The sequence below is a fragment of the Tiliqua scincoides genome, chromosome 1 (genome assembly GCF_035046505.1).
Source record: "Tiliqua scincoides isolate rTilSci1 chromosome 1, rTilSci1.hap2, whole genome shotgun sequence".
Taxonomy (NCBI): Eukaryota; Metazoa; Chordata; class Lepidosauria; order Squamata; family Scincidae; genus Tiliqua; species Tiliqua scincoides.
The window spans coordinates 243,239,347-243,245,121 of NC_089821.1; the positions used below are offsets into that span (position 1 = coordinate 243,239,347).

At 44.3% G+C, this 5,775-nt stretch overlaps 2 pseudogenes; both read left to right on the top strand.

Annotated features, from left to right (window-relative positions):
• Nucleotides 1–329: 329 nt before the first annotated feature.
• LOC136637659 (5S ribosomal RNA) lies at nt 330–448 on the top strand (annotated as a pseudogene).
• A 1,268-nt stretch (nt 449–1,716) lies between these two features.
• On the top strand, nt 1,717–1,836 carry LOC136637206 (5S ribosomal RNA; annotated as a pseudogene).
• The last annotated feature ends 3,939 nt before the right edge of the window (nt 1,837–5,775 follow it).

The following is a 5,775-nucleotide window of genomic DNA, read 5'->3' on the forward strand; positions in this document are numbered from 1 at the left end:
GTGGAGCTTCAAGAAACACAGGATAGGAAGCACAAGGAGACAACATAGATTATCATAGCTGTAGTAAGTGAGGCTTTAAAGAAAGCCCAGGTGAAGCTGTGAGGGGAGAAAGAAAAGACTAAAGAAGGGGAAGTGGGTGGATGAAGAAGGGGCAGTGGGAGAACTGGACTGCAAGTCTACAGTCCAGGAAGCTCTGAGCCATGGCTTAGAATGGGAAGCCTGTGGATATAAGGATTGCCTCTGGGGAGCTGCAGCTGTCCTTTGGTTAGGGAGAAGAGGACCCCTGTTTTAATATACTGAGATTTCACAGTGGGCCAAACCAGATTTCTCACAATAGACCTGTTACCCTGCACATGCCCGATCTCATCTGATCTCGGAAGCTAAGCAGGGTCAGGCCTGGTTAGTACTTGGATGGGAGACCGCCTGGGAATACCGGGTGCTGTAAGCTTATACAATAGTCTTTCGAGACTGAAGGTTGCCAACCACAATGGACCACTAGTTCCTTCTAGGGAGCCCAGCAACAGCAGAAAAAGCACACCCCTCTCCTACCATTGTTCCCCTGCAACTGTTATGCAAAGACACAGGACCAGCCCATCCATGAGACTAAGTGAACCTCAGGCAGGAGATTGCTGGAGGCAACATCACTGCCCCTCCACTGCTCCTCCTCCTCCTCCCACTACCTGGATTGGGAAAGGAAGAGGGTGACAGGAAGAGGAAATATGGAGGGAAGGAAAGGGCTGAGTTAGAACACTGGGAAGAGCAGAGGCTGGCACATTGCACTCATTGAATCTGTCCAGTAACAAATTATAGATTGTCCATTAAATAAATTATTACAACCACACCATAAGCATTTGCTACTGTCTCCTGTACACTGCTTGTTTTAACAAGCATCTTGTGAACTTCCACCACTGCAGGAGGAAGAACTGGGCATGTCACTCATCCTTACCACATTTCTTCCAGTTTGCCACGTAATTTGGCCCAAATTGCACCAAAATGCTTAACATGCGCTTTCGTCGCCTGTTCTTATTAGCACAGAAACAATCAAGGTCTGCTCCATTTGTGAGTAAAATTCACATGTGAAAGGGTTTTGACGACTCTTTGGGCTGATATTCATTCTGCTTTCTTTATGATTCAAAATAGCTTAAACCAGCCTTATTTCATTTCATCCTCACCTCGCTTCATTACTTCATTTTGTTTTATGTGTTTCATTTCATTTTGGTTGTGGTTTTTTTCATTCCCCCTCTTTTCTCGTTGTATTACTGCAAACAGGAAAGCGAGAGTGAAGAAAGGAACTAAACGGAGACTCTTAAAATGCATTGCCCATTATGTCATAACTTGATGCATGAGATAAATTTACAGCCAGCAACACACTGTAGATCACCAAATTATCAAACTGAAAAGTTTGTTTGGTGCATATTTGTGATAGATGACTGCAATCATCCATGTACCTGCCTGGAAGTGAGCCTCAAGAGTGCACGGAGCACTGCAGCCATATATTATGACTGCTCACGGATCAAGTATCTGCATTTGATGATTTGGTGATCTACATCCTATAGTTGATTGTAAATATGTCATATGCATCAGGACACATTGTATAAGGCAATGCATTTAAGGAAGTGTCCATTTCTTTTGGGGCAAGCTACATTCTTGATGTGTCCCGGTTCATAAAAACAAGACATGGAAGTTGCCAGGATTTTAAAAAAAGAAAAGAAATGAAATTATAAGAGACTTTAACCTGCACATGCCCGATCTCGTCTGATCTCGGAAGCTAAGCAGGGTCAGGCCTGGTTAGTACTTGGATGGGAGACCACCTGGGAATACCAGGTGCTGTAGGCTTCTACCATAGTCTTTCGAGACTGAAGGTTGCCAACCAATCTGGCTTAAGGTAATTTGACTAACAGCCCTATCTGATGCTGGACTGTCCCAGAGTGTGCAGCAGCATTCATGCTGGGGGCAAGGCAGCAGTGGGGAGGTAAGTAAAGAACATTTATATTTAACTACTCTGCATCTGTCTGGTCACCTATTTGGATCTTGGTAGGTTCTTTGGCAGGTATAAATCCAAGTAGGTCCAGGAGGGCATGGTAGGTATAGGCTGGGGGCATAGGATGTTGGTGCCTCCAAAACCTGGCCAAACTCAGTTCCTACCCCTATCCTCCCGTGAACCATCCCTTCTGCCACCTTATCTGCACTGACAGAGCATCCAGACACTTCTGGCCCATGCCCAGAGCCTTTAGCCATTTGTACAGGCAGCTGCAAAGCATGTGATGATGGCTTGGTGTTTGTGCCCCAGATTACAAGATCTTTTGTTGTAGGCCCTTGATAGGATTGGGTCAATAATCTCCTTGTGAAAGTAGGTTGAGCAGATTTGGATGGTATTATAGGAGAATTAGACAAATTTATGGAGGGTAGGTTCAGGGTAGCCCAGCCATGAAGTGAACAGGATTGTCACTCCCGAATTGGCCTTTTCAGCTACACTAGACGCTGTTCCAGAACCACCTTTCAGAGCGCGATGCCATAGTCTTTCGAGACTGAAGGTTGCCAACAGGTTCAGGGTAGCCCAGCCATGAAGTGAACAGCATCACTCATGTCAGTGACAAATGGTGGGAGCAGATTTGGTGCCCTTCACCATGCAAGGAAGGCACAAAATGAATGGGTAGGGAAGTGGATCACCACTGCCTTTGACCTTCAAACTTTAAAGAACCATTTGAGGCAGAAATGGTGTAAGGGGGTGGGAAAGTAGCCACTCCTTAGGCTACCAAAGCTAAGGAAGGTTCCTTCCTTCCTAAACCTGAAACCTGAAAGTGTGGTGCATGGTAGGAGCTTCCCTGCATGACCTGCACGTCCCGTCTTGACTAAAAGGATTGCATGGGAAGGAATGCAGTAAATAATTACATTTTGGGAAGGGCACTGGAGGCGGATTTCAGTGTCAGGTGCTGGATCCAGTTCAGCCATCTCTGGACTTATCTACCAACAACTATCAGCTTTACTTGTTAAGACACTGAAACCTCCATGGTCAAAAGCAGTGTACAAATGCTCAAATGTTCAGAGCAAATGCTCAGAACAAACAACAACAATGGCTATTACCATTGTGAACTTCCAGAGCTAACTGGCAGGCTCCCACTGAAGACTGAATATAACATGTTGTTGTGTTTGTTGACCCTGATTTCCACAACAAAATCCTGAAATCTCCTTTGATTGGGACATATCCTTGAATGCCTCTCTGTGCAATGAGTGTTGCCATATTGTTGGCCATCACTTATTCTTGTGCCATTGACAACAATTTGATTTGCTAATCTCAAATGCTTATTATACGAGGTACTATATGCTTATTACCATGCTGTAAAAAGCTTCACCAAGTAATTTTTTTTGTAGATTAGGATGCTGTTAAAGGCACATGTCTTTTTCTTGACAGCATGATTGTACTAGGAGAGAAGGTCTATGAGCCTGAGGGCCCAACAGCTTACTACATATATACCTGTAGCTCTGGGGCAAAATCTTATACAAGCACATTTCTTGCAGGCTGTCACTCCAGAAATTAAACAAACTGAAGAGGAACATGAATTGCTTTTAATTAAAACATGCATAGCTCTAATAGCCAGATTGTTGACTACACAAAATGGAAGCTGAGGGCATTTAGACAGTGGAGGCAATTTAAAGCAACAGTACCAAACTTCTGCTCTCATTTAGACGTGTCCATCAACAACCACATTAAAAGCCTGAGGTATTTGATCCAAGCTTTTAGGCTACCATAAAAATAGTGAATGTGGACAATTCCAAGATGAAGTGATACGTCAGCGACTTCTCTCCAACACTCTGTGGAGAGATACTTTGTAGAAAATTTTGAGGAGTTCAGAATGCCAACCCACAGCCACCATTTCCGCCACCGTGAACAGTCCCGGGGTGCAAAGTATAATGCAGATCAATGACATGTTAATGGTTGCTTCTCCACCCTGTCTTTGATCTTAAACAAAGGTTTAAGAAAGGTTAAACCAAAGAAAGGTTTAATGCTAGTTAAACAACCCTTCCCAACAGTGCTGATAAATTCTTCTGTGTCATCCTGGAAGGTGGTATTCAGTGGAGTGCCCCAAGACCCTGTGTTGTTCCATGTTTTAGAAATGATCTGAAAGAGGCTGTAGAAGGGGTGCTTATCAAATTTGCAGATAACACAAAGCTGGGGGGAAGGGATAACACCCTTGAAGACAGAAGCAGGATTCAAAATGATCTTTACAGCTTCAACCAGTGGGGTGTTACTGACCAGACAGAGTTCAACCCTCTGCCATTGTGTAGATCCAACTTGCAGGACTTCGGTCTTTTGATGAAAATCTCAGCAGGAAAGTTTCTATGGCTCAGTCGCTATTATTGAAGATAATTACTTCTAATGCCAGAACCTCAAATTGTACATTGTTTGAAGGCATCAGTTTATCAAGATGAGGAATACTTCTTTTGTCCAAAGAAATAACACCTCCCAAAATTTTGTCAATATTTTCCCTTTTGAGGGTTATTCCGGGAGATTTGCCTTGAATTCTTTGGCTGCTCTGATGGGTAGGCTCATCCTTCATTCTGACAGTTTTGCTGAGAGTGGCTGGCAGAAACATCTTCCAATTTACATGATTTCAAATCCATCCTGCAGCATAAAGAACTCCAAGCTTAAGAACTGTGCAGCAGGAACTGCCAGGTTCCTATTGCTATGCACCCGGGCTTGATGTCCAAAACGAGGTGGATGTCTAAAGCAAGGGCTAACACCGCTCATGCCCTGCAAACCTGAAAACGTGACCTCTCCAATGCCAGATATGAGACTTGTGTTGCTTAGTGCTAAAGGAAAAGTTCGCTGCACAGTCTGCACAGACCCCCTTTCTTCTTTTTTTTGTTAGTTTTTTTTTTTCATTTTTGCAAGTTCAAGGAGCTCAGTGCTGCTCTGGGTTGCCCAGGACTGAGGATAGGATCAGATATAAGTGCTGGATCCTGGCCCCACCCCCTGCTCACCAGCTGCCCACCCACAGGAATGCCTGCTGCCTGCTCTTCCCCACCCTGAAATGCCTTCTCCCTGTTCTCCACCACCCCCGACCCCTGCACCAGCCTGACTTGGCCAGTGCAAACTTTCCTCTGTTGCCCATTGAGCAGGACTCACATCGGCCTCTGGAGGCCGTACACTGGTGTCCGTACACTGGTGTCCCTCCTCCAGAGTTGGCATGAAAGTGCTTTACAGTACTTTTGCAACACCCTTCAACTGGCACAAGGGACTTGCACTGGCTGAAGTAACCTCAGGTTTGCACCCTTATTTGATCTATTTGCATTGGATCCTTTGGCATGCAAGCACAATCAGCGTAGCTCACAATCAAAATCCAAAACAACTAAAAGTCAACAACAATAAACAACAGTAAAAGTCAACAGAAGAGCATACAGCTGATAAAAGGGTCAGCAGCAATGGAAAGGAAAAAATGAAAAAGTCTTCATCAAGCACTGGAATAATGTCCTGTTTGGCGCCCTGTGAACCTCTCTGAAGAGTGCATTCCATAGATGTTGCAATATATCTGAAAAAGACTGCTCTGCAGTCTCTGCCCATCTCATTTTACTAGAATTGATAAACATGGTCTAGCTTCTGATATAAAAATCCTGTCTTTTCCATTTGTGTGTGTGTGTGTGCGCGCGTGTGTGTGCATGCGTGTGCGTGTATGTGCGTGTGCGCATGTAAAACTACCATTTTGGTGGAAACTTAGCTCCTTTGAAAGTTTTCTTTAAAAGGTGGGGTGAAAATACAATAATAAATAAAGCAAA